Source organism: Micrasema longulum, unplaced genomic scaffold (assembly GCF_059751315.1).
Source record: "Micrasema longulum isolate JH-2025_06_02 unplaced genomic scaffold, ASM5975131v1 h1tg001063l, whole genome shotgun sequence".
Taxonomy (NCBI): domain Eukaryota; kingdom Metazoa; phylum Arthropoda; class Insecta; order Trichoptera; family Brachycentridae; genus Micrasema; species Micrasema longulum.
In genome coordinates, this window is record NW_028278251.1 from 43,026 (window position 1) to 70,746 (window position 27,721).

At 30.7% G+C, this 27,721-nt stretch overlaps 1 long non-coding RNA gene across 1 annotated transcript in view; it reads right to left on the reverse strand.

Annotated features, from left to right (window-relative positions):
* LOC148277252 (uncharacterized) overlaps positions 1-27,721 on the reverse strand; it is a 45,583-nt gene that overhangs the window by 1,464 nt on the left and 16,398 nt on the right. The window lies entirely within an intron of this gene.

The window sequence follows — 27,721 nt, forward strand, 5'->3', positions numbered from 1 at the left end:
CGATGATTATTTTAAATATATGTTTAATTATTACATAAGGAGATAAAACAGCAATTCTTTTTGTTTTTTCGAATTTCTTTCCATACTGTTTTATTTTAGGAAAATTTCTGTTTTTTTTTTTTCGTTTTTTAAATTTATCTTTTTATTTATGCTATTTTTTTCAGCAGAATATTTTTTTCACTAATTTTTTGATTGATTAAATTTTTTGCATAATCCGACCCCACAATGATAGGAATATTTCAAAATAATTAATGCATTTTTTTGCCGAATTTGAATTTGAATCGTTCGAAATTCAACTTCTTATAATAAACGAACGTGTTAGAAAATAAGAATCAAGTTATGATGGAGCGAAAAATGAACGTCAGATTTTTGAAATCTGCAACCTTACAACAGGCTGATAATCCAAATTGCACAGTTATTGTAAAAGTATTTTTTTAACTGCATGATTTTTATTTTTAGCCACATTTTCTTTGTGTTTTCATAGAGAAACTTGACTACACAATAAATTTATGAAAAAAAATCATGCGCTCATCACGATGTTTAATTTAAGAATACATTTTTACTTTACTCATGCGATGAATCATATTGCTCCTTATTGGTTTACTAATTGAAGCGTAAATTTATCATTGTTTAATTTTTTAAATACATTACTCAACGTTTTATGAGCTTGTACAATTTTTAAGCAAATAAAAGGGGTATATTGCATTTTCAGTATTTTCTTATCAAGCCAAAATTTCCTCAAAGAGGTGATAATTATTATGCTTAACTCACACACGGAATGTTCTGGGTCAATTTTTGGTGAGAACATAAAAATAATGATTTTTGAACTAGGTATTCTGTGCTGTAATTGACAATTGCAATTGAGCAATCTGGTCTGCTGCGGTGCAAAAAAAAAAAATTAGAAATAATGAATTAAGACACGACGATTGTTATATTTGCAATAATTCCGTTTGGTAAGGAATCAGTAATCAATATTGATTTCCTAAAGTGGAAACAAAAAAATAGAATAATATTATTAGAATCGAATTGAAACCACACGCTGAAACACCTCAATTCCTATTGCAAAATAATTTATCTTGATTGATATTACAGTTAGGCATGGATTAAAATAATCAAAAAAAAAAATACCAATTATTTATTGCTAATTGAAAACGGATTTTTATTTGTTCCAGCAGATTAAGAATACATTTATTTACTTAAACACTTTATATATATATCAACAATTTAGAAACAAATGCAAAAATGCGGGCATATTGCTTTTATGCAATTTTTTCAGACCTACCTAAATCGTTCAATTTGAGGAAAACAGTGGTATATGAAAATATTGTTGGCATCTGATAGTATTTTCATTAAAAAACAAAACATTGAAGTACAAATTAATTTACTTTGTAAAGAAACCAAAATTATCCTAATATCAACACTTTACTATGAAGAGAGGAAAGGAAAAAGAAAAGGAAATAAAGGAAAACTCAAATATTCAGGAAGTGAAATTTTATACGTGATTTAAATGTTAACAAAGAAATAATGTCCCTGATATTAGTGCGTAGGTTATTCCACAGTCAAGCAGCTATTACTGTGAAAGAGAAGGCAAAAAAAGTAGTGCTGTAAATGATTATCTTTGTGTGTGAAATACAGCTTAAAATCTGGATCAGGATTTTTGACTCGATTACCACTCTCAAATAAAATACATGAAAATAGGAATTGAGATGAGTCCACCTTGCTGTACAATGGTAAGCGTTTTTGGCTACCATTTTTGAAGTGCTGGTTTTGATTTCTGATACGGTGAATGAGAAGTATTGGTTTAAAAAGTGAATCTACACTGCAATATTTCATTATTCCTGAACTAGCACCTGGAGTGTAAGACTAATCGCTTTATCTTTCATGTAACAAAAATACAATTGAAGCGCCTGTGCAGTACCTCATACACTATATGAGGGGGTAAAAAAATAACGATGAAAACAAATATGTGAGTCCAGCAAGTTATTTTCAAATATATGATAGAAAAAAATAATTGAATCAAATGATTTCTCAATAAATTAAATTAAAAGTATCCAATATAATGCAAAAACACTAGATCCTCTTTGTATTTAGTTTTGAAAAAAACACGGTATAAAATTTTTGTTGAAATATTTTGGAACATTAATTTAACAATCCGTAATCCATACTAACAGTATAGATATGAAATTGTGTTTGTCTATTTATTTGTGTTTCTTTCATGTCGTAATCGTCGTGATTTTTTGCGCCGGGATAACTGAAGAGCTGACTAGTGTTAAATGTTACTTTTTATTAACGAAAAATATTTCACTCCGTCGAGAAAGATGGAAAAAGTCTCAGAGGGCCAATTACATGAGGCTCGAAGAACAATATTTTCTATCATCTCTTAGTAGTAAAATAATTATACAATTCATTACTGAAATGCCCTACGCCGTTGTTTTTAATTTGGCGTAAAATATAATATGAAAGTGATAGTAAATTATTATTGTTATAATTTTTTATTACACATCTAAATATATTTAGTTATAAAAAAATGTGTGAAAATGTTTCATTAACAGATACAGTTTTTAACATACTGAAATTAATTCAATCAAAATAAGTTTTAGTTCACCAGTTAAAAAGTATTTGACAGTTTGTTAATTATTCTCTTTTCATAGCAAACTAAATGAACATATGCATTAGTTTGGCATTTAAAATAAGGCAATCGATTTGCATGTAACTGGCTTTATATTCGTTTAACCCAGATTTACTAAATTATTAAAAACATAATATTGCAGGCCTTTTACTTTGTTTCTACCTTAATTGATTTCATATGATGATATTTCTTCAATGCTTTCATATGTTGATTTCCGTGAAGTCAAAGAGCTGAAAAATTTATTAATGTGGGTGTAGAAGAGTTGAAAAAATATGGATGCTAAATGGTAAATGCTACACAGTGTGTAAAGTGGCCACTTAAATAAGCCAGTACCATGTCATAAGTCATGTAAATGCCAAAACATCCATATTTATTTCTGTAAAGCGTTTTTTATCACTGTCGTAATATGTTTATTCTAATAACTTCCTAGCTAGCCTTCCTAATCTGGCCTTTCTCAACAATCATTTGAACACGCTCAAAATATTCATGAATTTATGTTTTTTAAAGAAGGAGAAAGAGAGAAAACATGAGTGGACTAAAGCTTTTTGTCGAAAATTTTCAAAATTGTACTTTTTTACATTAGATGAAGATTTTATTGACAGCCCATTCATATAAAACCAACTACACCTTAAAAAAGTAGGAGAAAATTAATTTTGAGAACTTATAAAGGTATAATATTATTAAAGACATAAGTTACAATATCTAAAATTACCATGTACCAACTTAACAAGGCACCAAGCGCGGTGAAACGGAAACGCAAACTAGACTCTCCGATTAGCACTGGTATCGGCCGACCAACATGACATAGCTAATGGCATTCATCGTAAACGTAAATTCAATTCTTGTTTATTTAATATTACTGGATTTCTTTCAATATTAACTACATCTCTTTTTCAAATAAAATTAACAAATAAAACTCCACAAAATGTACAAGTAAATATTTTATTTCACTCACGTAACCTTTTAACAAAACTTCTGGTAAGTCAAATCTAATATAATCATCCTTTATGCGTAATTCATGCTACATTATCAATAATTGTACCGTGTTCAAAACTTTAATCCCAGATTGCTTCTGCTTTTTGTTGTTGTCATTTATTGCCTGTGACTAAAATATATTGCGAGGGTCACCGGTATCTGTCAGCCAAGTGTAAGACCTACAATAAAGGACAAATGTTCCGCTTTCGGGCCTGACTCGACTTCTTCGACCTCCCGCTCAACTACTGGATTCACCCCCCTTGGACTTAACCATCGCTTTGCACCAGGAATGCGGACCAGTACCTTCTACCAACCTGCGCAGTGACACCGGACTTCAAGATTCATAGGCATCACAACTTTCGGGATTTGCGACATCGAGAGTGACAACGGCAGTGAGACACGACCAACACCTACCCTCTTGCTTCCATGGATTGTGGAATACAGTGGAAACTGTGGGTACGTCACGATTCATGTTTATTTGTTTTTGATCATTGAAATTTGTTTAAAACATTGTCACAAATCTTGATGTTACAACTATCAAGGCCAAACATGTCGTGTTTTTCTAGTGATGTATTTTTCATAAATTTCTTTTAAAAATGTATACATGAAAACATTTATCCACAATATCCATGTTGATTTGAAAAATTCAAGTAATAATTCTTAATCCAGTCAATATATTTTTGTCGGTATTTGTAGTTTGTGATATTTCCGTATTGTATCACATCCTCTTTAGTACTTCAAAATCACCACGAACATTCAAAAACCATTTTATTGCGAAATTTGATAAAATTGTTTAACGGATCAATAATTATCATTACGACAATACAAAATAAATACTTGTGCAAGAAGAAAGTAATATTAATCCATGTGTAGGAATTATGTGTGGGTTGGAGCTCCTACCCTAGTTAGAGATTGACAGAAGACACGAGGTTGCTCTTTAATGTGTATGAATTACGTGGGGAATAAATGGTGCATTATGTCGCACGAGTGTTACAGCGATGAGGTGTTGTAAGTAACTGCACTTGAACTACATTCTGGAACTGAGTCACTGATTAAACTGGATTGACTGACTGAATTGGCTAAACTGGACTGGACTACGCGTTGACTGCGCTGTATGGTCTCTTTATAGGCCACGTTCCTTTGTTCTTCATATCTCCATTATAGTGACGACGTGAATGTACTACAGGACGATGATCTCGTATTTCGCAGAATGTTATGCATTGAATTCAATAGAAAACGCTGATTTGCTTTATCGGTCGTCGCACTATAATTTCAGTTGAATTATTTAGCACGTGTGTGTGTCGTCAATCATGGACTACAAACCCTACACGTTTTCAAAACATGATGAAACTTAGATTTTCACATTTTATTTGATATTTTTCTCGATGGGCATAAACCTTTTAAAACTAAGCAATATATTTAAGTACTATTTGAAACTCACGCAATCGGTTTAGAAATGGATTAAAAATTTTATTATATGTAATAAAGGCAATTAATTCATACTGTTTTTTGGGGGTGAAGTGGACAATAGTAAACAGTTTTGCATTTAAATACGTTTTGAAACTAATGGTGATTTGTAACAAGAAATAACTACCGATTTAAATATAGTTTTAAAATAATAATGAATAAGAATCATAGCAATGATCTCGGAGAACATATTTGCATCAAATTAAAAAAGAAAAAAACGGTGGTTAAATAAATACCTTTTAATATAGAAGAACTGAATTCGTCCTTCTCTTAATAGTGTCGATATTTCTACATTAGCTCTGTTTAAATTGGACCAAAAAAACATATTTTTTGTGTTCCCTTATCTCTTCTCTTTATTCCGTTTTTTCAACTGAAGACTAAAAGCGATATCAATTTACTGATATAAACTTATTGATAGTTCTATTTTTTGTTTGTTTAAAAATATTTTTCTCCTATACGTTTTGAAACTAATAATATAAATAAAATATTGTATTTCTTCGGTTGATTTGAAGACACTGCCATTTGGCGAAAAACCCGTCAATTTATAAATCTGTTTGTGCAAAATATTTAACAAAAAAATCAAAATAAAAAAATTGTTATATTCGTTACTAAGTGCATACAGGTAAGAGAAATAATAAAACAAATATTTCAAAATGTATTTTCTTTCTACAGTACTTTAACTGACGTAATGCAATGTTTGCAATGCATCTTGCGATGTATCTTCTACTAAAATATATCATAGTTAAAGATCAGAATCTGAAGTCATAAATTTTAAATAATTTTCAGCATTTGCGTGTTTAATTTAAATATTTCATTATTCTGTCACAAACAATGATCTATCTTACAAAGCAGAACAGCAAATGTGAGAATCATATAACTTCTCGAATAGATGTTGCTCTATCTTTTAAAACTGAACAAACATAAATACAGAACTAACGTAGGGAATATGTATTATGTAGAATATGATTTTACAGATAAAGAAAGTTTTATAGTTTTCTAACCAAATTTTGTACGGAAAACTAGGGTCCCTACAAACGACGTAATATATTTTTCTCGTATACATTGGAAAATAATCTCCCTTTGACTTCCCATTTCTTAAATTATAAGCCCATAAGCACCCGTAGAGTCAAAATCACTAGTCTAGGGATATGAGCCCAGAATTTAAAGACGTTTTATCAAATAAACATGTCACAAGCGAGTAAAATATGTAATTTTAATTTGTTATGGCCTTTGTTGCATCTGTTATGTAATTTGCTATCCATTTTTAAAAACAGACGCACTGAGAGAAGTAACGTATATATTTATTATACGCCAAAAATTAAACCTTTATGCAATTCCACGCTGACACAGGAAATAGTCAAATAAAAATTTAATGAAGCCTGAATCCAATTAATAAAAATAAGAGTTAGCGGTGCCTTCTAAAAAGTGTGTTTGTAACAATATTCAATGCGTGGTAGTAAAGTCAGGCCACTGTTGTCAGTCAATTTTGCAATTTACAAATTAATGTTAATACATTTGTTCGTAAGTAGTCAAAGTATAAAACCCATGCAATATTGAAACCACAGGCAAATTACATCGAAATTTTTGAGTACAGAATAATAATTATTAGTTTATAATGTTTCCACATGCGGTATTATTATCAATGTTTTACACTAATACGCACCATGTTAAGAGTAATTATTATTGACAAACATCGAACAAACACCACTTAGCAAATTAATTAAACATATAATTGCCCATTGAACTTTTTTGATTGGCTTTCAATAATTTGAGTGGATGAAATCGTGTACCTAACATGATTTGATATATTTGAGATATCGTTTACCGTTTGAAAACGGTTCAATTTTTGCCGGGTTAGCATGTTTTGCCAACAAAAACAATTATTAATATAACGAGTTAGGAAGTGCTTGTTTTTATAAGGACAAAATTAATCATTTTAACCTACATTGCACCATCATAAATTCTTACTAAAATTAGTGTCTACATTCTCATGTGGCTCAGAATAATGATGTATGTACGGTGGTATGAATTGAGGGTATTAGAAGCAAACTTTGAAAAAGGAATTGTGAGATTTCTAACTATGTTTCACTAACTCAATTGAGGATGCTTAGTTTGCGATGTCAAGCAGTATAGTTGAAATCTGTTTTTGCAAGATTTAGAGATAGTTTTGAATTACACTATTATTTAGGTAGGTAGGTTTTTATGTATTGTTTATTTTGGCATCAATAACTAATTTTCCTTAGTTTGCTTTTAATGCCCTCAATTAATCTGTAAGAACCTAATGCCAAAATAAAGAAATACGCAGAAACTTCTGACGGCTACTGTCATTAAACTTGTAGGATTTAAGTTGTTGAGGGCTGGAGCTCCTACCACACTTGGAGACTGACAGAACAAACGATGTTTACATACATTATTTTTTTCTTAATAAAATAAATATTTGCGTTTTTATCATTTACCCAAATATTTCATTTTAAGGGCCATTTTCAACGATTTGTAAAAAACTCACAATTATAAAATAGAAATCAAGTTGGGGTAGAATGGAATTTGAACCATTGACCTTTGAGACACTAGCCACGGGACCACAACCCAATTATATTCTGTTTAATGCGTATTTATTACTTGGAGAATAAACAATTAACCAAATTATGTCGCGTGAGTGTTACGGCGACTCAAGGACGTTGCTTTTATGTGGACGGACATCTTTTGTGCAATACTGTTGCTTTTGCAGAATAAGCCAATGAAAAATTATGACTTGCTTCTTCAATCAATGCTCTTTATTTCAGGTAAAATCATTGCTCGTGTGTGTGACATCGATTGATAAACTATGACTCCCACAAACTGAACTGATTCAGTTGGAAGGCTCACACATTTAAGGTGACAAAAGCCGATAGCCTTAAATCGCTTCACAACTTTATAAAGAAGGTATAGGGCATTGGATTCTCTGGTCCTGGACTTCTTTTATTTTATTGTATGATCATTGGTTTTTTTAAAATATTCTATGCAATGCTTTTTGTAATAATTATTTTGTTAACATTAATGGTTTAAGTATTTGAAATTAAATTGTATTAAGAAAAAAACAAATAGGAACTTAAGAAGAAAGACAGATTCTACGCTCTTCATGTCAAACAAACCATCAAGCCGTTTCCCCATAAGGGTAGGCAGAAAAGGTAGAACGCCACATAACTCTGTCTTTGCATAAAGATCTCACTTCTTATATATTCATATATCTCCTTTTGCACGTGCGCCGATTATTTCGACTTTTGACATGTCCGTCTTCAAGTGTTTTTTAAAGTTGGTCTGGCCATGTCTTTTTCGGTCTTCCTCTATTTCTGCATCTAATAAAATTTGCAACTCAATTTTTTTTAGACGTTCTTTCCCTGTCCATTCGCTCTATATGTCCTAACCAACGCGAGGCTCCTTTCTTGATTTTGTCGATAATGCTTATCTCAGCCTTACAAAATGCACGGATTTCGACTTAAGTGCATTATTATTATTATCATAGATAAATTGTGTAGCGCCATTTTTGTAATATAACTACCTCAAGGGCGTTTTACAAAGTGATTGTTTAAAGAAATAAATTTAATTTCAATTTTATCAATCTGTAATTTATCTATTGCATCTATCGTACATAATTTTACCGCATTTATGCTGCATTCAGCCTACTTTCATCCCTGTTTTTCCAAGTCCATACTTTGTTCCGGTCGGGTTGGCACCAGGGCTCTATTGTATACAATTTAAACATTTGTTTTTCATCTGCACAATTTAAAACAATCGCAGTAATAACTAAAATACATAATATGTACAAAATAAAGTAAAATCATTAAAATTGATACAGAAAGTCTAATGGTACTCTAAAATACTATAAAAGCTGTGTGTGGAGGTGAGTTTTCTTCCTGAGAGTCCAAGGCGCCTATGTCATGGATAATTTTTAAACAACGTGACGTGGAGTTCAGAAAACTATACAGTTGTGGAAACCTTTTTCTCTATCTTAAGAGACGACGTAGGTTATACAAGTAGTTAAAACTGAGAATATTTCATAACGTAATTACAAACAATATTAACCACTTTTCACCCAAGGCATGATGAGCACCCGCCACCTGGCGGCATCGCATCGTATAATTGCTCCTATAAACACCCGTATGCCGCGCAACCGACTATGCGAAAATATCATCTAACAGGTGTGAAATAGAACTTACGGACACTTCTGCGATGTTTTGAAAAATAAAAAAAAAACGGTTTAAAATACAACACCATTTTTATCAATATTTAACCTTTTGATTCGTTCCTACGTTTCGGCTACCATTGCAGGAGCCATCTTCAGGGTAAACTGCGTGCTATATAGACAAAAAATATATTTATGTTAAAAAAAATTGTACTACGTCGCAGTCGGCAGTATGTTCATTCCGTGGATTTTACGTAGTGTGTAGTGCCGGGAACCATGTTGAGTTTAATTTCAGCCCGTTGTCATTGTTTATGTTATTTGGGTGTCTGTGTACTTAAATCGCCTCTTATTATTCGTGCTCTGTAGTACTGGGTTTATGCAGAATCTCTGGTTTCGAAGGCAAAAGATGACCTGTTTCTAAGAAGTGTTCCGCTATTATAAAACTATTCTACATGAACTCATCCAAAAAAGACAATTCCTATTGAAACTGTTTTTAACCTTAAATTGTTTTTCTGTTTGTAATAACAAAATTCCTAACTGAGAGCATAATATGACATCCGCAAAAAGCTTACAAGTTGTTTTTTCGGCCGCTTACTCTTAATGTTCACATTTTAAAATTTGTATCCAACTCAACAAATGAATTATACACATTGTATTTCTTAAAATATTTCGAACTTGTCCAAATGTTTGTAGACAAAAGCCTGGATTTGCTTCCTTTTTCACAGTAGTAGCTGCTTGATCGTAGAGTAATATACTCTCTTATCTCCAAGACTCTCCGTTATTATTCACATTTAAATCACTATGAAAATGTCAGTTTCTTAATATTTGAAATTATTTTATCTTCAATGTATATCTTTTCTGGGTAATCAGCCAAAAAAGATCCATATCGATAATAGTGACCGTGACAATCTACGCACCTATTTTTATCTTCATGTATTTTTTTTTGATTAAACAAAAATAAAACGATTATTATATTATACCTAAATAATTGTCGGCCTCGTGTTTGAATCCTGACATGGTTGATGTAGAATATTGATTTAAATTGGTGTTTTCATAGTCCCTGGACTGGTACCTGAAGCGTAAGACTGATCATCTTACTTTCATGTTACAGAAATGATTAAGATACTCTGCGATTGTTGTACCAATGCAGTGCCCTATGTACTATGGAAAGGGAACGATGATGATGATGATGATAAAATAATTATACTTTGCTTGTTAATCTGAGAGAGCTCTTCAAACATCTAACACAGAATGGGCTAACTATTCGTTCTAGTAACGAGAGAACCCTTTCAATACCCATTCAACGCTCTATTTTTTTCTTAATCACATTAGTAGCTTCTCGATTATGGAATAATTTACCCTCTTAAGTCAGAGACGCCCCTTCCTTATTTACATTCAAATCACGAATGAAATGTCACTTCCTGAATATTTATGTTATTCCTTTTTCCTCCCTCTTTCCTTCCTTCTTTAGTCCCTCCTCTCTTCATGGTGAAGTGTAGATATTTAATCAATTTTTCTTCTAATAAAATAAATTTGGTTTTCAATATTTCGATATATGATGAAATTAAGAATAAACCGACAATATCAAATTCAAATTGAACGGTTTGGGTAGGTAGGAAGAAACTTCCTTAAGGCAATATGCCCGCTCTTATGCATATATATGTAAACTGTATATGTACCTGCATAAAGTATTTAAATAAATAATAATAAAATAAATATGTATCACACATTTTTTAAACAATCAAATGATCGGAAGAAATTTTAAAAAAATATACGAAAAAAAATGTTCATATAATTAAAAAATAATTTTTATTTTTAACAAATATCACATTATTTATGTGTAAGATTATTGTCTACATAATTTATGTTTACACTTAGTGACGTCACAAGCAATCAACTCGACCACTTGTTAGCCAGTGGTTTGTCCACACCAGGGCATAAATTACTATATCAATTGTTCTGCTGGGAGCCTTAGTAGCCCTTAAGGTGGGTGCACAGTATACATTATCCAACACGTCAACTATTCGATCGCTCTCTACATCTCACAGGATCTCTATTTGTTTGATTAAGATAACGCCAATCCAAACTAATGTGACCTCAAGGCGTTTTACCTACTGTGTATACCGTTATTACAGCGACGTTAATCAATATAAACCATTTAAATGATAAACACGTAATTATGAATCTGCAACGTGCACTTTGTGGTAAGATGATTAGCATTTAGTCATCAGACATTGAGTTACGGGTTCGATTATCTGCTTAAAATTAATTATATAATCACATTTATAGAACACTGGCACCTAAAGCGTATGCCTGATCATCCGTTCGTGCAACAGATGGTCAAGTAATTCTAATTGTTTTTTATTAATATTTAAAAAAATATATTTACTATGTGATTTTTTTTTACACAAAACTAATTTTAGAGTATTTTTTACTAGGGAAACCTGTTCTTAGAAAAAACTGTACAAACAGTGTAGGTTTTAGCTCTTTTACTTCACAAAAGTCAACAGATGGAAGAGTTGAGGAAATGTGGATGTTCAAACAAAGGCAGAATTGTGAATGTTACATAGTGTGTAAAGTGGCCACTTAAACCAGCCAGTGACAGATCATAAGCCCTGTCAATGCCTAGACTCCCATATTCCCGTCTCAAAAATGTTTTCCCTCTCTGTTGCAATAAATTTAAATATGAACAACTCCTTAGGGAGAATATTCAGCCAGTCGGCAAGCATTTGGACATACTCAAAACATCATTAAAATTTGTCTGTAACAAATTACACCTCGTATCATTGACTTATCTTATAATTACTATGTGTATCATTGAAATGGAATTGAAAAATTGCATTCTGCGTCAAGATTAATGAGTAACAAGTATAATTGAAAACGAGATTTGTTTTTAAGGTCTTAATATATTTTACGATAAATTAATTATAATCTGTCTCAATTATCATGAACCAAACAGAGCTTCTGGTGATTTTAATGTTCACGAAAGTTCTGTAAAATTTGGTATTTCTTTTTTTGTTACTTTTTCAAATAAAATAAATCAGAGAAAACGCCTGCATATTTTCGTATATTGACATTTCAATCGTCTTGTTTATAAGTAAGACATATCCAAATACCATGTGAAGAGATTTTTTTTATTATCATATTGTATATTAATGCTTGAACTGTATAAGGTGCATTGGGGTAATTCCGAGAATGGGTATATTCCGAAAGTCAAATAAATCTACCAAATTTAGCAATATTTTCTTAAATTTGCAACATTAGTCTAGACGCCATTCTTATTGTACTCATTGCATCCATTCCTCGTGAGTTGCTAGCGTCAATAGCACGTGCGCAGTATCAAATTGTCTCAGACAAGTGGTTTATGCGCCATTTTTGGTGACTCGTAATAGCCCCAACATATTTTTCTCGCAAATCTGGTAAGTCATTTGAAAAAGTGTTTATTTTAGATTATATTTAGATAGATTTTCGTTTTTTTGCAAATGTTTATAAGGAACACGACGTCCTAAAAGTGTTTTAATTTCCAGAAATACCCCTGTGGGGAAATGTTTCTTTTATTAGGAGGACAATTCATTATTTATTCCTGTAGAAGTCTTTAAGCATAAGAGTTTTAATTGTTATTTTGCAATTGTGTCACAAGCAAATCTGATAGAGAGGGAAATTTTACATAAAAACTTAATATCAAAATATAAAACCCGACTTTTATGACTTGTATGATTTATAAACTGGACGATTGATTTCTCAAAAATACATAATACCTTTGAACAAATTCAACAGAGATGGAGAATATTTTAAAGAAGGAAATATGTAAGTCTAGACATTTACAGGGCTTATGACCTGTTTGTCATTGGCTGATTTACGTGGCCGATTTACATGCTGTGTAACATTTACCATTTTGCATATATTTGAATAACTACATTTTTTTACTTCATCTATCTGTTGATTTTGAGAAATTTTAAGAGCTGCAATATTTGATGTTGTGATGAGATTCAATTGAATTGTTTTGCATGCTAGGCAACGCCTGAAAACAATTTTCCAATTTTTATACTTGGATTTTACACTTTCCTCTCTCGTCTCCTTTCTTCTATAAAAAAAATGACTATTGGGTAAATTGTTTAATAAAAAGCTAACAAATCAATAAAACACCAAATCAGAATTTCAGGTAGTTTTTCAATTATGGCAGTATAAAAATCACTACTCGTATATTGCTTGACATGTTTTGTCTTAAAAACACATTTTCAAATTTCTGTTTGACAAAAATATGCTTTTGAGCTATTATAAATTTAAAATATATTTTTTGTAAAATTAATACTTTTTTTTACAAAGTATAATACGTGTGAATTACGTTCCGAGGAGATACTACAAATTAATTTGGGACATAAATAATATTAACAAAAAAAAACCCAAATATTAAGTGGTTAAATGCTAAACCGCCACTGTTCATGATCACTGTTTTTGGGAAGCCCAACAAAACCAGCAACAAAAAGACTATTTCTTTTTAGTTCAATGTAAAATTTGTAAGAGGTTTAACAAGTAGCGAAAAGACTATTCAGTTTTAGTTGAATGTGCACATTGAACTTAAAAGAAACAGTCATTTAGCAACCATAGTGGCAGTGGTTATTCCTGATGATAAGAATATATCTATCTCAGTCAGTAAAGCAAAAAGTTTGAATATATTTTAAAATTTAGTATTTAAAATCTCTAGCCACAGCATCCTATACTTCAAAGTGAGGGAATAAACGAGTAAAGCCTCAGCAGCATCAGCAAATAATTTAATTCGTTTACATTTAAAAATATATCCGCCATCTTACAGAAATTCTACACCAAAAAACACACCTACATAGTAAAGTCTTTTAACCTACTCTCCAAAATTAATCTTAATGTTCCCTTTCGCGTGACATAAAATAAGTATTTATTCCATCTGCCAGTCTGTAGCACTAACTATGCACAACACTCTTTCCTCCATCGCTTTTGCTCTAACTATAATGTTTTTTTTCATCTTTTGATATATTTTACATACCCCTTAATTTATTTAAAAATAAATTAAGACTTATTATTTCTGGCTGCGATACGATCCCACTTACTATTTAATGATGCACCCTCCTGAACACTTACTCCCACACTAATACACATAAACACATCCTTTTGTTGTAACACAATTTAATAATATTTATGATTTTTATTTAAAAACTTTGCTGGTCGGTCTTTAAACTGTATTTTTTTTTTAATGTTATTATATCATTGTCGACTGTTTGTTTCTTTAAAATAAATAAATAATTCTATTAATATAAGTGTTTACAGCGGCTGATTTTGTCAAACGTATTTTTTTCTAAAAATATTCACACACGATAAAATATCACTTAGCTGAACGCGTTATGATTTGCATATTGGAGCACTATTTTTTTTCTTATTTTACGTTTTTTATTACTTTGTATCAGCTTCAGTGAAAAAAGACTCGTAGTGAAGGGATTTTGAATGACTTATTTCGTGGTTGACTTAATAAGATTAAAATAAGAAACAAGTAAAATAAAACATTCAAAATTACTTACTCAATTTAAATAATAAACGCAATCTATAACTAGTTATATATAGACATAAATTAATCATTACCGATACTAGTATCTAATGGACTTAAAACGGAATAAAGAGATGAAGGAAGGGAAATGAAATATTTTTTTTGTTGTGATTTTAACACAGCTTCTACAAAAACATTTTTAATAGTGAATAGTTGTTGGTTTGTACCATTTTTAATATTAATTTTATTTTTGTACAAACTAAATGCATACACATTGACTAAATATAAAATAGGGTTTTATATATATTTTAAATACTAAAAATAAAACAAATGGTATTTTTATTATTACAAAAGTTGGTCAATATTGAAGGTCGATCTTTATATATATATATATATTTTAAAACATGTTACATGATACAAGGCAGTAGTTATTACAATACATATGCATAAGTTTCCGGTAAGTTATTTGAGATTTATTTGATTCGTTTAATTGAATTAAGATTTTATTGAAAAGTTTGTATGGAATAACTAATTAATTATTGTCTTATGTACAAGATAGATAAATTCGATTGATTAGTTTATTAAAAATCAATAGTTACTAATTTAACAAAATTTATCATTAATAATACCCGGAGAATATTCAAGCATTTGTTGGCTCATTGTTTAAGACATTATCACCATCTAGCGATCATTCCCGGAAGCAGTTTGAACCCTGCTTTATGCAATATTATAACGCTACCCGGTAGTTACCCAGCCTGTATGCAATATGCAGCTTTAGTACTAAAAATCACTGAATAACCCTCTGCTAATGATTGGCTATGAAAAACGGTTCCAATTAGCTGTAAAGATAAGAAAACTCGCACAACTTGTTAAGTAGATACTAATAATAATTAGTTTTCAAGAAAATATACAAAATAAACACAGTTTTTTTTTATTGACACAGGATTTTTAGTCCCATGGAGTTGGGACTTGTCTCAAAAAATGTGTTATAAACTACTTGTGAGTAAATAATCAAATTAAACGTTTTTTTCAATTTTAAAGTTAAAGAGGAAGAGTTTAAAGCTGGTAATCTCAGCATAGAAAAGATCCACCTCTCTTGGTAGGCTGTTCAACAGACCAATCATTCTCCCCACAGGGATCGTCAACGGTTGATTTGTCCTGCATTAAAAACAAATGGTCTGTGTTGTTTAGCTATTAAATAGTTGCTCTGCACATATAATCTAATACGCTTCAAAACGTAAGGATGGTAAAATAACCCGTTCAAAAGTTTTAAGGCCATAATAAGCTAATTAACTAATTGTTTTGCTCATTACCATCATTTTATTCAAAAATATTATTGCAATAAGTGTTGTTGTTCTGCTGTGGAGATGAGGATATACCTAAACACTAGTGATATATAAATGTAATGCTTTGCATCTTAAAAGAAGGCGCATATTCAGGTTCAACTAGTGGTCCTCTGAAAAGAGTAAAGACCTGGGCTTGTAGGGTGAGAACTTTTTACGGGAACCCGTCACAATTGATCTTCACAGGTCGCAGTGACGTCAGAAGCTTGTATTGCACTGATTCTCACCTCGAAGAATAATAATTATAGTAAAAGCGCTGATGACAACAAATTGTTAATAATTTTAGTGTTTTTTTGTAGAAAGTTGATAAAAATAAGAGTGTAAATACATCGTTTTCATATCAATTTTGTAGTATTTGATCCAAAAAAAGTTTTTTATCTTAACTTCCTTAGATATTATATTGAACATCCCTTTACATAAAAAATTAAAATAATAAAACAAAGTAGTTCTTTTGATTTTATTTCATTAATACACTTCATCTACGTATTAAAATGATTTTTTATATAATTCTTTACTTAAAGTGATAAATGAATAAAACCTAGCAAAGGAAATTAAGTGATCATTTTGTACATGAGTCAAAATACATACATGTTCATACAAAACTTAAACAATTTTGAAAAGATTTTTCTAACGTTTTTATGCGGGAAAATAATAAAATACCTCATTAGATTGAATTTTTGTGAATATTGACTAAATTTTCGACCAGAACATTCAACAAATACATTTATTTAACATGTCGATGTAAAGGGAACGCCGACATGCAATTTCATTGCCTATTCATCGCATCGCGTAAATAACGTGCTGGAGCGAAAAACTAACACCCAATTATTGCAGGCAATCACCTTTTTGCAATTCTAGTGCGATAGTCTTGCATAACCGGCTCGGCATACTAAAAGGGAATTCACAACTCACAAGTGCTTGCCTATTATGAAAACGAGCCAGTACTAATTTTCGTCATATGATTATCGAGCTCACCCACGAGAATAAACTTACCGCGGAGTTCAGGCTCTCGATTACAATGCCAATGGGTCGATAGGAATTTTTTTTTTAATAACACAGAGAAACAACAGATTACCTTTTTTTGTCTCAGAATAAAAAATGTGTATTTAATAGTTACTTTTCTTTTAAGTTTAAACACGATATCGGTTTTTCCTCATCACATAAGGATTCCAAGATACATGCATTTATAATTTCAAACATTTTAATGCTTTCTCCATTCTTAACTGCATGATATCGAACATTCTGATTTACCTATAAACTGAAACTAACACTTTTGAATGCCTGCTAAGCTCCATTCTCCACATGTATTAATGATCGTATTTGTGGACACACAAATATTCTTTATTTAATTTTTGCTTTACTAATTTTAGGAAACTTCTGATTGAGGTACACGAAACCAGGAATATTATCCATGGATTTGACGAAATTTTGTGGATAAAAAACGGCATTAAGTGCCTTTATTGGTACTTGTGGGAACCAAAATCATGTTGACCAATGTCAGAAACACAATAACCATCGATATTTTTTATTAGATTTCGTAAAATTTTTAAATGGAATTACTAGATGCGTATCTCATTAAAGATGACAAAAGTCTAAGTATTCACATGACTTGTTCATTTAATTTTATTTAGTTAACATATTGAAGTATTTAAATACTTAGAAGGTAAAGAATAATAATTTCTGGACGTTTCAATAATATCTCGTTATTTTTTTGTAAATTATAAATGATATTTTTGGTGTATTTTATAATTAACATTTAGGTTCAATTTGCATTAATATAAGTATTTGATTTTGATTCATAAGCATTGTTAAATAAATAGTTAAAATCAGTGTATTAATAAATGAAATGCAATCCAATAAAAAAACGCATCTATTAAAATAGATTCTGCCTAAACACAAAAAAATTCTAGCTAATTGAGACCTAAAAGAGAAAACCTCCGTAAATAAATAAGTTAATTCCCTTATCCAAATAAAGTGGTGCATTTGAATACCAATTTTTGATTTTTATTTACTAATAACCCTTTTTCATTACACGAAAGTAAGATGATAAGTCTTACACCTCAGATGCCATTAACCAGTATACAGTTAAATAAAACTTAATTTTTACGAAACACATATTCGTTGCGATTTGTGAGGATTTTAACGAATGCAGTATTGATATTTTTAAATCTTCATAATTTTACCGTTTTTTTACCCAATGGTGCATGAGGAACTGCATCGATCGAAGCGTATCTCGATTATTTACATTAATCAAGATGATCATATTAACGCTTTAGTTATCAGTCCAATAATACATTAAAAATACATTTCGAAATAAATATTTTAATTCAAACATGTCAACCACAACGATTGAGCTTAAGATCTCTTGCATGGTAGACAAATGCGCTACCTACTACACCACAAAACCAAAATTTAAAAAGGTTATTACTTCGCTTAATAGCAGAATGCTTTTACTATGAAATACCAGATAAATAAATGGTAAAGCAAATATATTTTTATGTTTATTAAGACCTACAGTCTACGAAGATTTTAAAAAACTAAAAATATTATTTACAATTTTAAAAAAATACGTGTCGAGTTGAGTTCCACTTTTATTTATATTTTTTTACCAGTGACGGAGTTTCGTCGTAACGGAGATCGTCAGACTGATTTCATTAAACTAACTACGTATTTTTATTATCATAATTAAAATATGGAAGAAAAACAAGAAAGAATGTCAGTAAAAAATGCAGTTCATAAAAATACTATTTATTTTTTGGTTCTACTTAAATATGTAGGTATATAAAAGACGAATAAATTAAATAATTTTATGCGTCTATTCTGAATTTTCCGCCCACGTGGTGTAGGGATCAACGCGTTTGCCTACCATGCAAGAGGCTTCGGGCTCAATTTCCGACATGGTTGACATGAAATATTCGTTAAAAAGGTGAATTTACCCTAGAATATTTCATAGTACCTGGACTGGCACCTGAAGCGTACAACTGATCACCTTAACGCATTGACACAAACAAATATTAAGATACGTTGTGTTTGGCGTATCAATGCCGTATCCTATGCACCATTAGCTGCGGAAAGGCAATGACGATTATTCCAAATTCAATAAAATTTACTAACAAATATCGATACCAATACAGTGTCCTATACATCAATAGGTTCGAAAAGAGAATTATGATGATGATTCTAAATTTATAATAGAAAATTTAAATTAATTTTATCGACCAACATCGATATTTTTTTATCGTCTTATTTAATACACGTCCCAGGTCTCACGTTACACCTCCAATTCCCACGTCGCGAAAAGCAACAATGGTTACTCTACTGCCACAAATCAGTGGTTTGAATTCCCACCAGCTGAAATCTTCGATTGTTTATAGCTGTGGCTACTAATGAAGGCAATGGTTGCCATGTGTGAGTTGTTTTGTCTTCAATGTTGAGGTAATCCATTTAAGAAACTTTAATTAAAGTTTATGGCGTCAGAAAAAATATAAATACTCAATTCTTCGGATGTTCTAATTTTATTCTCATAGAACACTGCAACTGTAAACCAAATGCCGAAAATTTCGATCGTCTGTTACGTTACATGAAGGTAATGTGATCAGTCCTACGCTTCAGGTGCCAGTCCAGGTTCAATAAATGATTGCCGCTTAACCCGACCGTTCCTGTGATTTTTTAATTTTTTTTATTTCGATCATTTTGTTACATGAGGGTTAGATGATCAGTCTTAAGTTTCAAGTGCCAGTCCAGAGACAAATATTTTAGAAAAAAATACCCCTTTAAATCAATATTTCAATGCCAACCATGTCGGAAATCGAACTTGAGCTCCCTTACAAATTGTTCGAATAAAGCAATTTGCGATTTTTAAAAATATTTACTTAAAAAAAATACAATTATCTAAAAAATATTAACATATTTCGTATTTCTATTAAAATGGATACTCATTCTGGGAAAGAGGTTCTTTGAGGGCAAGAAAAGAGAAATAAAGCAGAGAGATAGAAGCAATTAGCATAATTAAGGGTATAAAGATGTAATACACCCTTACTTTGAGGGTTGCAATGAGGTATTTCAAGAGTTTTATGTATTTTTTTGTGTATTAAAAAAAAAACTAAATTTAATAAAATGAAAATTGATGTATTATCAGTGCTACGATTTTTTTTTCATGTTTTGTGATTTCGAAATTACTCAGCCTGTAACTTCACAGGTTATCTTCGGTGAATTCTACTGATTGGTGGGTTGGCTTTCATTAAGTTGGAAATATATTACTGTATCTTTGGTTGCTTCGGAAGAGGTAGTAACGTCGTTAATTTAAAAAAAACATTTTTATTAATTTTTCATACACTTTTGTGAAACATCACTATTAAATTAAATGCTGTAATTTTTACCGTGTACCAATTTCCCGTAGTACTGAACTTCCTGGTTTTGAAAACAAAAATGACAGGCTTGTACAATATTTTCAAATTGCAAATATCCCAATAAACATGAACAAGTTTGTAAAAATTGCATACCTAATAAGTATAGTTGTATAATTGTACTCTCGTTTAAAAAATGATATATATATTTTTTAAATACAATTACAATTGTGTTTTTACGCTGAAGTGTTTCACCGTCCCGAAAATGGCACCTCAAGCTTAAGACATAATCATATTACCCTTTTGTAACAAAAAATATATCAAGATACGCTGCGATTAGCGTGCCTATGCAGTGCCCTATGCACCACTAGATCCCGAAAGGTAATTATGATAAAATGTTTTTTGTTTATGTCTCTTTATTCAATTTAACCCATTCTTTGGAATTGGAGATTTTAAAACTGACGTTGAGACCGCTGATAAAAATTAAAAAAATAAACAAGCTTTCTAAAGATTAAAATAATGATAAATTCTATAAAATGAAAAATGATATAAAAGAACGATTCTCCCTTGGGGCAAAGAAAAAATCAAAATTTAAAATATTAGGACTAAACGATGGGCATCACTCCTTTCCTTGGAAACTACACTTGGGCATATACCATCTTCCAGCAATTAGCAAGCGACCACATGTGCGGCGGTAACTATTTACAATCTACAAAATCTTCCCTTTAGATATTTTTGTTATTTTCTCAACCATAGTGTTAAAACGGTGTTTCATTTGTTTTTTTTTGTGTTTACTTTGAACCTTGAACACTTCATACAAATCTCGCTTTTTCAATATTCATACATCTTTTTATGCACGCGAGCCGATTATTCCGACTTTTAACATGTCCATCCTTTATTATTTGTTAGATTTGGTCATGCCATGTCTTCCTCGGTCTTTCTCTATTTTTGCATCCATCAAAATTCGCATTACAAATATTTTTAGCCATTCTTTTGCTGTTCATTCGCTTATTATGCCCAAATCAACGCAGATCTCCCTTCTTGATTTTGCCGATAATAAAGCCGACGATAAATTGAACTGACAAATTTACTATTCTGATCATTGCTCATTCTAGTAAGTTTATCGATATAATTTTAAGTTGCTAGAATTCCACTCATACGATCGCTTTGTAGTTGCAAGACGATTGGTATCTTAACTATTAAATACCTGCATTTTGTAAATGTGATCTAGGATTCCAACAGTTCATGCGCTCAGTAGCTGCAAGACGTGCTGGGATATTTATTTATTGTACAGCGCCCTTGAGGCAACTGCGACAAAAACAGCGCTATATAAATTTTCCAAATATAATAATTATGATAATAATATCATAAACAATACTATTTTTTCTTTGTGATCATATGAAATTTTCCTTGTGCCATATGGCGTGAAGTAAAAAAGTTATGTTAAAAGGATCCACTATATTATTTTTTTCCTGATATTGAATTTATGCGGTTGAGTTTAAAAAAAAAAGTAATTGAGCATTTAATTTCATTCATTCATTTTTACTTTTGATTGCTATTAAAAGTTTTGCGCTTATTGTTTTTGCTAAAAAGTAAAAGAAAAAGCAGATAACAAAAAATAATTAAGAAATTCAATGATTCATTTTTATATTGACAATTCAAGTGTAAATTAATTTGGTGGCTGAGCGGTTTTAAGCATGAATTTATTGAAGCAGGAAAAAAATATATATGTTGTAAATAGTTTAATATACACCGATTTGATACCTTTATTTTGAGAGCATTTGGTTACAATGCATGAAGTTTCAGATTTGATGGTCCAAAAAGTTTTTGTTTTCAGAATAGTCTTTAACTGTTTTTCGACTGACATCTTAAGCATTAAATTAAAAGTCTCTAATTTGTAAATATTTATACAATGACGTGTGAAAGAAGTAAAAATTATTAAAAAAAACGTAACTGAATAAATAAGTTTGAACTGGAAATAAAACGAAACAAAATGAAACGCGGTCTCAAGTTTCTTCATATTCTCATATTTTTTCCCTGTATTACGGCACTAGAAAAATTATTTTTACCTAATATAGATATTATGTACTAGTGGCGTATTTCAATTGTTTTGTTTTTTTGATAATTTGTTTTTATGGGAGCTAGGACCATCCAAAAACTCGGATAGGTGCCCTGTTTTATCTGCTGTCTTTAGACGCGCGATAAAATATCATTCCAATACAAAATCTAAAATAAAACTAAGAAACCGGTTCAGGTTTTATAATTAATACAAAACGGGACAGCCAAACGTCGATTTTAGGTAGGCAAAATTATTCTGAGGCGCGGTTGTCTTTTTGCACAGTATTGGGGCGGTATTTGCGAAAAATTAAAAGAAAACTAATATTAAAATACCTATTCATCAAAATTTTCCGGCATTGCATATCAAATAAGCATGATTTATGTGTGCAATGCAATAGACGTTGTATTAATTATCTGAAAGAACTAAATCTTTTGGGTTGTAAAATATTGTGTAACCTACTGCATAGTTACTGAATTATTATTTTGACCATTTTACGTGGATATATTTTAGTTACAGGACAAAACACAAACTAAATCATAGTGTACAAAAGACATGCGCAGTTTTTTTATTTATTTCATGGTTTTAAAAACACATCGTACTTAAATTATTTCTGAAATTTGTCATTTTAATTAATTCAATTGAAAATGGATAAAACGGGTATAGTTCATATTTAAATTGATAAAAATTTGGATTCCCAGCCCTGTTTTTAGAAATGTAAATCTTCATTTTAGCAATGAGAATAAATTTTCCACCGCAGCGTGGCGGTCTGTCTTTACAAAATTTTCATAGAGTGAATGGATTCAAAATGAAAAGCCGTCGGTGGCTAGAGATACCCTCTACCCAGATTCAAAAACACCTTCATATACACTATCTTCCCCCGACTCTCATCATCAAAGGATAGTCTTCCCACAGAAAGGTAAATCGGGGAAGGGTTCAATTTGATTAAGGCGATAAACTGTAAAACTCAACTATTTACGCGTTTGTCGAAATTGTTATTACATAATTTTCATAATTTCTAAAGGACTAATTATACTTTGTCCAAATACAAAATCTAAGATGTAAAAATTGACTTATTTGTTTTAAAATAATGAAGGAAAATACATCGTCGGCTAAGAAAAGTAGCTTGGATGATTGGCCTCCAGAGAGAAAACTACACCCACGGAAAAATGGAGTAAATGTTGAAAATCCCAAGTAAACATCCAAGTATACAAGTAAACATGAAATTGTATTTTGATAAAGAGTGTAAATAAATAAATACAAAAACGTAGAAATAAAATTGGCTCCATATTTAGGTTTAATTTACTGAATGGCTTTATTAATTAATGTAACTGAAACAAGTGGCATTCAATGTTCCGATCCGCCGGTTGCGAAATAATAATGTGCTGTTCCTTGATCAGCACAGCACAAACTATGGCTTGCATGCACTAATGTACCATTCATATCGCATTGTAAACTCGAGACAAGATTTTTGCATTGCAAAAATAAATCAGTTGTATCTGGACTTTTTTGGTAAAGTCTTTATATATTGAAAAAATCACCAAGATAAACCAGATCTTGTCTTGAGTTGGTAATTATTGTATTTTTTTCGTCGTAGCGTTTTTTTTCATTTGTACCTGTATTTTATATAAGAAAATGTATTAAACATCGTTTGAATGGACTGTGTATGTCCGTCAATAAAAAATATTAAAAAATATTGACTAATTTGTTGTATTTTTTTGTTTTGTCCTCTTGTCTTCGGCACACTTTATGTTTACACCAACAAACTAGTCAATAATATATTTTTCTTTTCTATTTGACTACAAATCAGTCAACAATTCACCAGATCGGCTTTTAGGGGCTTCGGTTAATTAAGATCTCGGAAGCGCTACATTAGTTATCTATAATAATAATAATATTAAAAGACGGACATTATTAAGGATTTCACTGATTTATTTAGGCAATGCAAAAACTAAAATAATTAAAACTAATGTTTAAATATATTTATTTTCATTCATTCAAATTTTGTCAGCAAATAATATATAATTCGTAAGGTAAATTAAAAGTAATCTTGTTATTTAAAAATATAAATTTAGAGGTTATGTTATTATGGTAATTAAAATACACATTGTCTCTCTCTTTCCACCGTGGTGTACGTGCATCGAATGGGCAATAAGTAAAAATAATCAACACATCTTAAGAATATTTAAATTCAAGCTTCAAACTTTTCGATTTGAACTTTTATTCGACTATCCTTTGTTCCCATTTTAGTTAAGGAGATTCAATTACTAGGATAGCAATATGTTCGATGTACGCAAATAACGTTGTTCCGAAATGTATTAGAAAAAATCACAAAAAAAAAATACCCTTTGAATTAGTGTGAAACAGAAACCATCTGATTGAAAAGATAAATATGTTGATTGTGAAAACAATGCTGAAAATACGTATTTGAAATCAATTAAATCGGAAGAGTTTGCTTATTACGTGCGTTTATGCGTACATGTTTGATATTACATATGTAGCATCTTTATGGACCATTGATAAATTATAACATAATTTAAATCAGCATAAATAGAACGTTTCATTTAAATGAATTGAACACGCACAGATTTGTTATTGATCGTATCCATTAATAATTCTTCGTTTCGACTTGAACCGAGTAACAGTATACGTATGTTGAGAACCAAACAAATATTTCAAGTTGCTTTCAGTGCCAAGGTGACGATAAATCTTGATTCTTGTACCTACAGTACAGAGTGTTCATTACTTTTTTATGTCTAAATCTTCAATGAATTATTTACATCTAATCATTATCATTATCTCGCTTTCGGAACCTAGGGGTGGTAAACCAAATGCATAGTTAGATTGTCAGTTACGTGAAAGTAAAGTCAGTATTACGCTTCAAAAACGAAATATTGCAATTGAAAATACCTTTAAAATCAATGTTTAATATCCACCGTACAAGAAATCAAAAAAAAAAATTCAATGGAATATTTTTAAATAACTAGATTACAAAAAATAATAATACGCTTTGCATTTACACCCGATCTACTCAAAAAAATAGATATTTTGCCCTTAAAAATAGACGCCTACCATGCGAAAGGTCTCGGGTTCGATTCCCGATATGATTGATTTGAAATATTTATTTTAAAAGGTGTTTTCACACTAGAATATTTCATAGTCCCTGGACTGGTACCTGAAGCGTAAGATTGATCACCTTACCTTCATGTAACAAAAATATGATCAAGATACGCTGCGATTGGTATTTAAGTGCAGTGCCCTATGCACCATTAGGTGTGGAAAGGGAATAATGATAATGATGATGAAAAATAGACGCACTTATACCTGAATTTTGCTACCTACTCTCCAAAGTAAATGTTAATGGCCTCTTTTGTGTGACAAGAAATAAATATTTTTTCCGTCTGCCAGTCTGCTGCACTAACTATAAACAAGATTCTAATCTCTATCGTTATTTTATTTGAAAATAAATTAAGACACATTCTATCTGGCTGCTATACCCTTCCACTTGCTTTTTAACGATGCTCACGCTTACCCAGACCTAAACATTTACTCTCATACAAATACACACAAACACACTTGTAAACTTACTCTTATACAAATACACACAAACACACCCTTTATATATATACATAAGCACACATTTGAAAGAAAATATAACATAATTTAATATGCATGACTTTTATTTAAAACTTCGTTTGTTTGTCTTTTACCCTTATCTTCATTATGTAATTTAATGATTGTTGACTGTTTGTTTCTAGAGATTTTTTTTTTAAAAATACCTTAAGGCGAATGCGTTAACCACCACATAACGAGGCGGACTTATTTCCACTTGATTTTAATTTTTAAGGCTTTTACTTTCGAGCGTATCACTCAGAACTGTTATTTTTATCTGCCTGGATACATAAAAAATCATTTCTAAATCTTACATAAAAAAATATTTCCATTAATGCGTTATATTGCAAGATTTAAATCTTTATATTTGTAATTCCTCTGTACGTGTGATGTCACTGAACTCCTCCTAAACGGCTTAACCGATTAACGTGCGGTTTTTAGAGACATATAGATATAAATAGAGCATAAATGTTTTATTCATCGATCTACCAGGGTTGCATTAGAGAAGAATGCACTAAACGCTATAAAAATGCATTATTTCAAAAGAAAACCAGATATTTTTTATATTTTTACGATAGTCACAAAAATAATATAGGGATCCTCATTCAATGCAGGTCTTTATTTACATCAATACCAATATTATAAATGCAAAAGAGCAACCGCTTGACATATTTTTTGCATAATGTTAGCCAAAGAGGTGACAAGTAAAATAGGGAACCTTTTTATTTTTCATCCCAAATCAAAACAATTAAAATCGAAAAAATACACAATATATCAACAATGAGTAATATTATAGAAAATGAGTAGGCCGTAAGGTGGACGATCAAATATAATTCATTTAAAATTAATTCTTTGAATTTTTATAATTTACTTTTTTTATCTATGGTAAGTTTGGTTAGACTTTGTGGTAGGATTTTGGATTTGTGAACAAAATAACTATGCTACGTCACCATAGACTAAAGGATCCTCATATTTTTTTATGGCAATAGTTGTAATACAAAACTACTTTCAATCCGGAGAAAATATATCATTCAATCGGGAAAAATTCTTATTGATAAATGATACGAGTAATTTGCTGATTACCTAATAAAAAATTATCTTAATACCGCGTGAGCAAAGCCGCGGGTAAAAGCTATTTAATGGATAAATGTAATATTGTGGGTGCTGCGTTAGTTTGGAAAAATGGAGTAATTGAACGCTGAAAGAATGACGTATCACATCAAAAACATAATTAATGAGACACGGTGCAATCAAGCAACATGAGTGGGTAAGTTTCATGAATGTGACGTTTTATCATATTTACCTATATAATATGAAAACTGCATACTATATTTGTTGATAGTTCAATTTTTTTACCGTTGATCAAAATATTACGATAAGTCAACGCGGTCTGAAACCATATTGTACAACTGTAGTTTTTATACGCAATATAGCAACCCAAGGAAATGTTGACATCATATTGTTTAATATATTTGAGGAGCGTGAAAATATTAGAAAAGCGTGTATACTGAAAAAAATATGAACGAACGCTCACTTTACTTTGGCTGTGCGTATAAGTTAAACTATTCAAATATTATGCAAAGTAAATGAAAAAAAAAACAATTGTTACCAATGAT